Genomic DNA, 12,634 nt, shown 5'->3' with positions numbered 1-12,634 from the left:
CGCGTAGGAGAGTTGCAAGCGTCCGGTTGGTGACTTCCGTTTGTGATACGTCTCCAACGTATCTATAATTTTTGATTGCTCCATGCTATATTATATTCTGTTTTGGACATTATTGGGCTTTATTATACACTTTTATATTATTTTCTGGGACAAACCTATTAACAGGAGGCCCAGCCGAGAATTGCTGTTTTGCCTATTTTAGAGTTTCGCATAAAAAGAATATCAAACGGAGTCCAAACGGAATGAAACCTTCGGGAACGTGATTTTCGGAACGAACGTGATCTAGAGGACTTGGACCCTATGTCAAGACATCAATCAGGAGGGCATGAGGTAGGGGGGCGCGCCCTCCACCCTCGTGGGCCCCATGTTGCTCCACCGACGTATTCCTTCCTCCTATATATACCTACGTACCCCCAAACTACCAGATACGGAGCCAAAAACCTAATTCCACCGCCGCAACCTTCTGTACCCGTGAGATCCCATCTTGGGGCCTTTTTCGGAGCTCCACCGGAGGGGGCATCGATCAAGGAGGGCTTCTACATCAACACCATAGCCTCTCCGATGATGTGTGAGTAGTTTACCTCAGACCTTCGGGTCCATAGTTATTAGCTAGATGGCTTCTTCTCTCTTTTTGGATCTCAATACAATGTTCTCCCCCCCTCTCGTGGAGATCTATTCGATGTAATCTTCTTTTGCAGTGTGTTTGTTGAGACGATGAATTGTGGGTTTATGATCAAGTTTATCTATGAACAATATTTGAATCTTCTCTGAATTCTTTTATGTATGATTGGTTATCTTTGCAAGTCTCTTCGAATTATCAGTTTAGTTTGGCCTACTAGATTGATCTTTCTTGCAATGGGAGAAGTGCTTAGCTTTGGGTTCAATCTTGCGGTGTCCTTTCCCAGTGACAGCAGGGGCAGCAAGGCACGTATTGTATTGTTCCCATCGAGGATAACAAGATAGGGTTTATATCATATTGCATGACTTTATCCCTCTACATCATGTCATCATGCTTAAAGCGTTACTCTGTTCTTATGAACTTAATACTCTAGATGCATGCTGGATAGCGGTCGATGTGTGGAGTAATAGTAGTAGATGCAGGCAGGAGTCGGTCTACTTGTCTCGGACGTGATGCCTATATACATGATCATACCTAGATATTCTCATAACTATGCTCAATTCTGTCAATTGCTCAACAGTAATTTGTTCATCCACCGTAATACTTATGCTCGTGAGAGAAGCCACTAGTGAAACCTATGGCCCCCGGGTCTATTTTCCATCATATTAATCTTCCAACACTTAGTTATTTTTATTGCTTTCTATTTTACTTTGCATCTTTATCATAAAAATACCAAAAATATTATCTTATCATATCTATCAGATCTCACTCTCGTAAGTGACCATGTAGGGATTGACAACCCCTTATTGCGTTGGTTGCGAGGATTTATTTGTTTGTGTAGGTGTGAGGGACTCGTGCGTGGCCTCCTACTGGATTGATACCTTGGTTCTCAAAAACTGAGGGAAATACTTACGCTACTTTGCTGCATCACCCTTTCCTCGTCAAGGGAAAACCAACGCAGTGCTCAAGAGGTAGCAAGAAGGATTTCTGGCGCCGTCGCCGGGGAGGCTTTCGCAAAGTCAAGTCAAGATTTGGACTCCCGACAACGAGCCATTTCTGGCGCCGTTGCCGGGGAGTCTACGCAGAAGTCAACATACCAAGTACCCATCACAAACCCTTATCTCCCTCATTACATTATTTGCTATTTGCCTCTCGTTTTCCTCTCCCCCACTTCACCCTTGCCGTTTTATTCGCCCTCTCTTTTCCGTTTGCCTCTTTTTGCCCGTCTCTTGTTTGCTTGTGTGTTGGATTGCTTGCTTGTCACGATGGCTCAAGACAATACTAAATTGTGTGACTTCACCAATACCAACAACAATGATTTCCTTAGCACTCCGATTGCTCCTCTTACCGATACTGAATCTTGTGAAATCAATGCTGCTTTGTTGAATCTTGTCATGAAAGATCAATTCGCCGACCTTCCTAGTGAAGATGCCGCTACCCATCTAAATAGCTTCGTTGATTTGTGTGATATGCAAAAGAAGAAAGATGTGGATAATGATATTGTTAAATTGAAGCTATTTCCTTTTTCGCTTAGAGATCGTGCTAAAGCTTGGTTTTCGTATTTGCCTAAAAATAGTATTGACTCTTGGAATAAGTGCAAAGATGCTTTTATCTCTAAGTATTTTTCTCCCGCTAAGATCATCTCTCTTAGAAACGATATTATGAATTTTAAGCAACTTGATCATGAACATGTTGCACAAGCTTGGGAGAGGATGAAATTAATGATACGTAATTGCCCTACGCATGGTTTGAATTTGTGGATGATTATACACAATTTTTACGCCAGATTGAATTTTGCTTCTGGAAATCTTTTGGATTCGGCCGCGGGAGGCACTTTTATGGAAATCACTTTAGGAGAACCTACTAAACTCCTAGATAATATTATGGTTAATTATTCTCAATGGCACACTGAAAGATCTACTAATAAAAAAGTGCATGCGATAGAAGAAATTAATGTTTTGAGTGGAAAGATGGATGAACTTATGAAATTATTTGCTACTAAGAGTGTTTCTTCTAATCCTAATGATATGCCTTTGTGTACTTTGATTGAGAATAATAATGAATCTACGGATGTGAATTTTGTTGGTAGGAATAATTTTGGTAACAACGCGTATAGAGGAAACTTTAATCCTAGGTCGTATCCTAGTAATTCCTCTAATAATTATGGTAATTCCTACAACAACTCTTATAGAAATTTTAATAAGATTCCCTCTGAATTTGAGACTAGTGTTAAAGAATTTATAAATTCGCAAAAGAATTTCAATGCTTTGCTTGAAGAAAAGTTGCCTAAGATTGATGAATTGGCTAGGAACGTCGATAGAATTTCTCTTGATGTTGATTCTTTGAAACTTAGATCTATTCCTCCTAAGCATGATATCAATGAGTCTCTCAAAGCCATGAGAATTTCCATTGATGAGTGCAAAGAAAGAAGCGCTAGGATGCGTGCTAAGAAAGATTCCTTTATGAAAGCGTGTTCTTCTAATTTCTATGAAAATAAAGATGAAGATCTAAAAGTTATTGATGTGTCCCCTATTAAATCTTTGTTTTGCAATATGAATCTTGATAATGATAGGACTGAATATGATCCACCTTTACCTAGAAGGCGTTCCAAAAATTCGGAGTCTTTAGATCTTGATGCTAAAATTGATAAAAGTGGGATTGAAGAGATCAAAACATTAGATATTAATGAACTCACTATTTTGGATTTCAAGGAATTTAATTATGATAATTGTTCTTTAATAGATTGTATTTCCTTGTTGCAATCCGTGCTAAATTCTCCTCATGCTTATAGTCAAAAGAAAGCCTTTACCAAACATATCGTTGATGCTTTGATGCAATCTTATGAAGAAAAACTTGAGTTGGAAGTTTCTATCCCTAGAAAACTCTATGATGAGTGGGAACCTACTATTAAAATTAAAATTAAAGATCATGAATGCTATGCTTTGTGTGATTTGGATGCTAGTGTTTCTACGATTCCAAAGACTTTGTGCGATTTGCTAGGTTTCCGTGAACTTGAGGATTGCTCTCTAAACTTGCACCTTGCGGATTCCACTATTAAGAAACCTATGGGAAGAATAATGATGTTCTTATTGTTGCAAATAGGAACTATCTGCCCATAGATTTTATTGTTCTTGATATCGATTGCAATCCTTCATGTCCTATTATTCTTGGTAGACCTTTTCTTAGAACGATTGGTGCAATTATTGATATGAAGGAAGGGAATATTAGATTCTAATTTTCGTTAAGGAAAGGCATGGAACACTTCCCTAGAAAGAAAATAAAATTACCTTATGAATCTATTATGAGAGCCACTTATGGATTGCCTACCAAAGATGGCAATACCTAGATCTATCATTGCTATTATGCCTAGCTAGGGGCGTTAAACGATAGCGCTTGTTGGGAGGCAACCCAATTTTATTTTTTGTTATTTTTTGCTTTTTGCTTCTGTTTAGGAATAAATATTTGATCTAGCCTCTGTTTATACTTGTTTTTATGTTTTAATTAGTGTTTGTGCCAAGTTAAACCTATAGGATCTTCTTGGATGATAGTTATTTGATCTTTGCTGTAAATTCCAGAAACTTTCTGTTCACGCAAACAATTGTTAAAAATCACCAGAATGTGATAAAATATTGATTCCAATTTCTGCTGATCAATAAACAAATTTTCTAGGTCGTCCTATTTTTGCTGAAGTTTTTGAGTTCCAGAAGTTTGCGTTAGTTACAGATTACTACACTGTTCTGTTTTTGACCGATTCTGTTTTTCGTGTGTTGTTTGCTTATTTTGATGAATCTATGGATAGTAAAATAATTTATAAACTATAGAGAAGTTGGAATACAGTAGGTTTAACACCAATATAAATAAATAATGAGTTCATTACAGTACCTTGAAGTGGTCTTTTGTTTTCTTTCGCTAACGGAGCTCACGAGATTTTCTGTTAAGTTTTGTGTTGTGAAGTTTTCAAGTTTTGGGTGAAAGATTTGATGGATTATGGAACAAGGAGTGGCAAGAGCCTAAGCTTGGGGATGCCCATGGAACCCCCAAGATAATCTAAGGACACCTAAAAGCCAAAGCTTGGGGATGCCCCGGAAGGCGTCCCCTCTTTCGTCTACTTCCATCGGTAACTTTACTTGGAGCTATATTTTTATTCACCACATGATATGTGTTTTGCTTGGAGCGTATTGAATGATTTGAGTCTTTGCTTTTTAGTTTACCACAATCATCTTTGCTGTACACACCTTTTGAGAGAGACACACTTGATTCGGAAACTATTAGAATACTCTATGTGATTCACTTATATCTTTTGAGTTATATAGTTTTTGCTCTAGTGCTTCACTTATATCTTTTAGAGCACGGTGGTGGTTTTGTTTTATAGAAACTATTATTCTCTCATGCTTCACTTAGATTATTTTGAGAGTCTTAAACAGCATGGTAATTTGCTTAAATAATCCTAATATGCTAGGTATTCAAGAATAGTAAAAACTTTCTTATGAAGTGTGTTGAATACCATGAGAAGTTTGATGCTTGATAATTGTTTTGAGATATGAGGATGGTGATATTAGAGTCATGCTAGTTGAGTAGTTTTGAATTTGAGAAATACTTGTGTTAAAGTTTGTGATTCCCGTAGCATGCACGTATGGTGAACCGTTATGTGATGAAGTCAGAGCATGATTCATTTATTGATTGTCTTCCTTATGAGTGGCGGTCGGGGACGAGCGATGGTCTTTTCCTACCAATCTATCCCCCTAGGAGCATGCGCGTAATACTTTGCTTTGATAACTTGTAGATTTTTGCAATAAGTATATGAGTTCTTTATGACTAATGTTGAGTCCATGGATTATACGCATTTTTTCTCCTTCCACCATTGCTAGCCTCTCTAATACCGCGCACTTTTCGCCGGTATCATACACCCACCATATACCTTCCTCAAAACAGCCACCATACCTACCTATCATGGCATTTCCATAGCCATTCCGAGATATATTGCCATGCAACTTATCACCGTTTCGTTTACTATGACATGCTCCATCATTATCATATTGCTTCGCATGATCATGTAGTTGACATTGTATTTGTGGCAAAGCCACCGTTCATAATTCTTTCATACATGTCACTCTTGATTCATTTCATACCCCGGTACACCGCCGGAGGCATTCATATAGATTCATATTTTGTTCTAAGTATTGAGTTGTAATTGTTGAGTTGTAAGTAAACAAAAGTGTGATGATCATCATTTTTAGAGCATTGTCCCAAGTGAGGAAAGAATGACGGAGACTATGATTCCCCCACAAGTCGGGATGAGACTCCGGACGAAAAATAAAAGAAAAAAGAAAAAAAAGAGGCCATAAAAAAAGAGAAAAGGCCCAAAAAAATAAAAAAATGAGAGAAAAAGAGAGAAGGGACAATGTTACTATCCTTTTACCACACTTGTGCTTCAAAGTAGCACCATTATCTTCATAATAGAGAGTCTCCTATGATATCACTTTCATATACTAGTGGGAATTTTTCATTATAGAACTTGGCTTGTATATTCCAATGATGGGCTTCCTCAAAATGCCCTAGGTCTTCGTGAGCAAGCGAGTTGGATGCACACCCACTTAGTTTCTTTTGTTGAGCTTTCATATACTTATAGCTCCAGTGCATCCGTTGCATGGCAATCCCTACTCACTCACATTGATATCTATTGATGGGCATCTCCATAGCCCGTTGATACGCCTGGTTGATGTGAGACTCTCTTCTCCCTTTTTGTGATTCTCCACAACCACCATTCTATTCCACATATAGTGCTATATCCATGGCTCACGCTCATGTATTGCGTGAAGATTGAAAAAGTTTGAGAACATCAAAACTATGAAACAATTGCTTGGCTTGTCATCGGGGTTGTGCATGATTTAAATACTTTGTGTGGTGAAGATAGAGCATAGCCAGACTATATGATTTTGTAGGGATAACTTTCTTTGGCCATGTTATTTTGAGAAGACATAATTGCTTAGTTAGTATGCTTGAAGTATTATTATTTTTATGTCAATATTGAACTTTTATCTTGAATCTTTCGGATCTGAATATTCATACCACAATTAAGAAGAATTACATTGAAATTATGCCAAGTAGCATTCCACATCAAAAATTCTGTTTTTATCATTTACCTACTCGAGGACGAGCAGGAATTAAGCTTGGGGATGCTTGATACGTCTCCAACGTATCTATAATTTTTGATTGCTCCATGCTATATTATATTCTGTTTTGGACATTATTGGGCTTTATTATACACTTTTATATTATTTTTTGGGACTAACCTATTAACCGGAGGCCCAGCCCATAATTGGTGTTTTTTGCCTATTTCAGAGTTTCGCAGAAAAAGAATATCAAACCGAGTCCAAATGGAATGAAACCTCCGGGAACGTGATTTTCGGAACGAACGTGATCCAGAGGACTTGGACCCTACCTCAAGACATCAACCAGGAGGGCACGAGGTAGGGGGGCGCGCCAACCCCCCCAGGGCGCTCCCTCCACCCTCGTGGGCCCCACGTTGCTCCACCGACGTACTCCTTCCTCCTATATATACCTACGTACCCCCAAACTACCAGATACGGAGCCAAAAACCTAATTCCACCGCCGCAACCTTCTGTACCCGTGAGATCCCATCTTGGGGCCTTTTTCGGAGCTCCACCGGAGGGGGCATCGATCACGGAGGGCTTCTACATCAACACCATAACCTCTCCGATGATGTGTGAGTAGTTTACCTCAGACCTTCGGGTCCATAGTTATTAGCTAGATGGCTTCTTCTCTCTTTTTGGATCTCAATACAATGTTCTCCCCCTCTCTCGTGGAGATCTATTCGATGTAATCTTCTTTTGCGGTGTGTTTGTTGAGACCGATGAATTGTGGGTTTATGATCAAGTTTATCTATGAACAATATTTGAATCTTCTCTGAATTCTTTTATGTATGATTGGTTATCTTTGCAAGTCTCTTCGAATTATCAGTTTGGTTTGGCCTACTAGATTGATCTTTCTTACAATGGGAGAAGTGCTTAGCTTTGGGTTCAATCTTGCGGTGTCCTTTCCCAGTGACAACAGGGGCAACAAGGCACGTATTGTATTGTTGCCATCGAGGATAACAAGATGGGGTTTATATCATATTGCATGAGTTTATCCCTCTACATCATGTCATCTTGCTTAAAGCGTTGCTCTGTTCTTATGAACTTAATACTCTAGATGCATGCTGGATAGCGGTCGATGTGTGGAGTAATAGTAGTAGATGCAGGCAGGAGTCGGTCTACTTGTCTCGGACGTGATGCCTATATACATGATCATACCTAGATATTCTCATAACTATGCTCAATTCCGTCAATTGCTCAACAGTAATTTGTTCACCCACCGTAATACTTATGCTCGTGAGAGAAGCCACTAGTGAAACCTATGGCCCCCGGGTCTATTTTCCATCATATTAATCTTCCAACACTTAGTTATTTTTATTGCTTCCTATTTTACTTTGCATCTTTATCATAAAAATACCAAAAATATTATCTTATCATATCTATCAGATCTCACTCTCGTAAGTGAACGTGTAGGGATTGACAACCCCTTATCGCGTTGGTTGCGAGGATTTATTTGTTTGTGTAGGTGCGAGGGACTCGTGCGTGGCCTCCTACTGGATTGATACCTTGGTTCTCAAAAACTGAGGGAAATACTTATGCTACTTTGCTGCATCACCCTTTCCTCTTCAAGGGAAAACCAACGTAGTGCTCAAGAGGTAGCAGTTTGGCCATCGGTTTGAGGGTGGTATGCCGTGGAGAAGAGTAGCTTGATTCCTAGCTTGGCGCATAGCGTCTTCCAAAAGTAGCTTAAGAACTTGACGTCTCGATCCGACACAATTGTCTTTGGCACACCGTGCAACCTCAAGATTTCCCTACAAAAGAGATTGGCAACATGTGAAGCATCGTCTATCTTATTGCATGGTATAAAATGAGCCATTTTAGAGAATCGGTCCACAACAACAAATACGGAGTCCTTGCCATTTTGAGTCCTAGGTAATCCAAGCACAAAATCCATGCTAATGTCTTCCCAAGGTTGGTGTGGAATAGGTAAAGGCATATGTAAACCATGGGATTGAGATTGTGACTTAGCTTTGCAACATCTAGAGCACCGGTTGGTGAAGCGGGCAACATCGCGAAACATCGTGTGCCAAAAATAGTTCTTGGAGAGCGTGGCAAAAGTCTTGTCGCGGCCAAAGTGTCCAATGAGTCCACCTCCATGAGCCTCTTGCAAAAGTAACAAACAAAGAGAAGCGTCGGGAATGCATAGTTTGTTAGCTCTCATAAGATAACCATCTTTGATATAGTATTGTTCCCAAGAAGTATGCGTCACACACTTAGCATAAGGAGTAGCAAAAGTCACATCATGCTCATATAAATCTTTGATATGATCAAATCCAACAACATTCAATTCAAGTTGAGTAAGTAACATGCATTTGCGGGAAAGGGCATCCGCCACAACATTCTATTTGCCCTTAATGTACTTGATCACATAGGGGAAAGATTCAATAAATTCACTCCATTTAGCATGTCGTTTATTCAACTTGGTTTGGCCTTTAAGGTACTTAAGTGTCTCATGATCGGTATGTATGACAAACTCATGCAGCCTAAGGTAATGTTCCCAAAAATGCAACACACGCACTAAAGCATACAATTATTTATCAAAGATGGGATAGTTAAGTTGAGCACCGGAGAGTTTTTCACTAAAGTATGCAATAGCTCACTTTTCTTGCATCAAAACTCCACCAATTCCATTACCACTCGCATCACAATGAACCTCAAAAGTTTTGTCAAAGTTGGGCAAAGCAAGAATCGGAGCATGAGTAAGCAAGGATTTGAGCTCATCAAAAGCGGTTGATTGCAAAGGTCCCCAAACAAAAGGAGCATTTTTCTTACTCAAGGCATGCAACGGTGCGGCAATAGTGCTAAAATATTTCACAAAGCGACGATAGAAACCCGCAAGACCAAGAAAACTACGCACTTGTTGCAAATTGGTGGGTTGTGGCCAAGTTTTAATTGCTTCAATTTTAGACTCATCAACATGGACACCCTTTGAGGAAACAACGAAACCCAAGAAAACAAGCTTGTCAACACCAAAAGTGCACTTTTTCATGTTTGCATAGAGACTTTCCTTGCGAAGAGTTTGCAAAACAGCCCGAACATGTTTTAGATGATCTTTGATGGATTTGCTAAAAACAATTATGTCATCGAAGTAGACCACAACAAAAACTCCAATGTAAGGACAAAGCACAAAATGCATAAGACGCATGAAAGTACCGGGAGCTTCCGATAAACCCATAGGCATAACCAACCACTCGTACAAGCCAAATTTTGTTTTGAAAGCGGTTTTCCATTCATCACCTTCTTGTATGCGGATTTGATAATAGCCACTTTTAAGATCAATTTTTGAGAAAATGGTGGCACCGCTAAGCTCATCTAACATATCATCTAGGCGAGGAATGGGATGCCTATAACGAACGGTGATAGCATTGATGGGTCTACAATCAGAGCACATGCAAAAACTACCATCTTGCTTGGGCACAAGTATAACCGGAATGGCACAAGGGCTTAAGCTTTCACGTACATGACCGTTGTCGATGAGTTGTTGTACTTGCCGTTGGATCTCCTTAGTTTCTTCGGGGTTGACGCGGTAGGGAGCCTTGTTCGGAAGAGGTGCTCCGGGGATGAGGTCGATCCTATGTTCAATGCCACGTAGAGGAGGAAGACCGGGAGGTAGCTCATCGGGGAAGACATCCTTGAATTCCCGCAACAAGTTAGAAAACACTAGAGGAAGAGGATTAGGAGGGTTAGTTGTTGCCACCTCATCTTTGCATAGGAGAACAAAGTGGATTACACTCGATGGGTTCTCACACACTTCTCTCATCTCTCTTTTTGTGGCTAGGAGGACTAAGTTTTTCTCTCTTGGCGAAGAGGCGCTCAATTTTGGCTTGTGGCTCTCACTTTCTTTTTGGTGGATCACTCTCTCACTAGGGTCTCCACGATGGGTGGATGCTTGCTTATCGGCGATCACTTGGCTCGGTGACATTGGTCGAAGCACATATTCCTTGCCTTTCATCTTGAAGCTATAGTAGTTGGTTCGTCCGTTGTGGATGACTCCACGGTCAAATTTCCAAGGTCGTCCCAAGAGAAGGTGGCACACCGACATAGGAACTACATCACGCTCCAAGGTGTCCTCGTAGGCGCCGATCTTGAAAGAAACTTGCACCGTATGCTCCACTTGAATAGTGCCGGAGTCGCTTAGCCATTGCACCTTGTAGGGACGAGGGTGCTTCTTCTTGACCAATTCGAGCTTGGAACATAGCTCTTCACTTGCCAAGTTGTGACAACTTCCTCCGTCGATGATGACTTTCACGAAGCACCCATTGATGCCGGCCTTTGTGTGGAAGATGTGGCACCGTTGGTCTTCGTCTTGGTGGTGTTGAAGCGTCAAGACCTTGGAGACCATGAGAGAGGGACTTGAATCGTTGTCACAAAACACTTGGTCATCTTCGTCTTCGTTCACGCGCTGATGCATGCCACGTGCTCAATGGCTTCCATTTCTTCTTCACTCATCGAGTCATATGTGCCATCATCGTTGAAGATCATCGTACGCTTGTTGGTGCATTCGAAGGACTTGTGTCCTCGGCCACCACATGTGAAGCACTTGAATGAACTTGTCTTGACGGTGTCGTTTGGTGGCGCCGAAGATGTGGGAGTCTTGGATTTGTAGGTGCTTTCCGGAGAACGAGTCGAGGAAGGCGTAGCTTGCTTGGAACTTGACCTGTTGCTGGTACTTGGTGATGCTCTAGTTGAGGTAGGAGGTGCCGAAGTCGCGGGAGCTTGAGAGTAGGAGCCGTGGGTCTTGGACGAGTACTTGGCGTATTTGAAGTCATCTTGGACTTGTCGCTCGGCCTTGGTCGCTTGATGAACTAGCTCGAGAAGGTTTGAATATGGTTGAAAATCGACAATCCGCTTGATTGGGTGGTTGAGGCCGTTCAAGAAGCATGCCATTGTTTGCTCGTCGTCTTCCTTGACATTGGCTCGTATCATGGCAATCTCCATTTCTTGGTAGTATTCTTCCACCGTCTTCGTGCCTTGTTTGAGGAGTTGCAACTTCTTGAAGAGATCACGGGTGTAGTGTGTAGGCACGAAGCGAGCTCTCATGACATCCTTCATTTCCGTCCACGTTGTGATTGGTGGTTCGCCTCTTGTATGTCGTCGCTCGATCACTTGTTCCCACCAAATGAGAACGTAGTCTTGGAACTCGAGGGAGGCCATGGCGATCTTCTTTTCCTCGTCGTAGTTGTGAAGACGGAATATCTTGTCCACCTTCAAGGCCCATGAGAGATACTCTTCGGGATCATTGCTTCCGGAGAACTTGGGCATGGTGAACTTGAGCTTGCCATAGCGGAGTTCTTCATCGAAGTAGCGGTTTTGATGTCGCTCTTGCCGTGGAGGAAGGTCCTCAAATGCTCGTTCCTCGAGATGTCGCTCTTGGCGTGGAGGAGGGTCTTGAAGCACTTGTTCCGCTTGGTGACATTCTTGTCTTGGAGGAGGACGAGGGATATGCGCTTGGTTGCGCCTTTCTTGTTGCTCTTCACGTCTCGCGGCTTCTTCTTGTATCTCTTGACGAAGAGCTTCATCTTGCTCACGTGCTTCCCGACCACGTTGGGCAACGGCCCGTGTGGAGTCTCGGAGTGCATCGAGGGCCGCTTGAGCTTGAACTTCACGCCGTAGTTGTTGTTGTCTAAGTGCTTCAGCATCTTGCTCCTCTTGGTGTAGGCGCGCTCGTTCCTCTTATTCTTGACGGATAGCGTCTTCGTCTTGAGGTTGTTGCTGTGGCACTTGTGGAGGAATTTGCTCTTGCTCCCTTGGTAGTTGTGCTTGTTGTCGCGCCCTTTCACGTGCTCGAACTCGGTCTTGTAAGCCATTGCCATGGAATGGATTTTCTTGAGCATGGCGATCTTGGGGAGCATCACGTCGA

This window comes from Aegilops tauschii, chromosome 7 (assembly GCF_002575655.3).
Source record: "Aegilops tauschii subsp. strangulata cultivar AL8/78 chromosome 7, Aet v6.0, whole genome shotgun sequence".
NCBI classification, from domain to species: Eukaryota; Viridiplantae; Streptophyta; class Magnoliopsida; order Poales; family Poaceae; genus Aegilops; species Aegilops tauschii.
Note: the sequence above shows the minus strand (reverse complement) of the source record.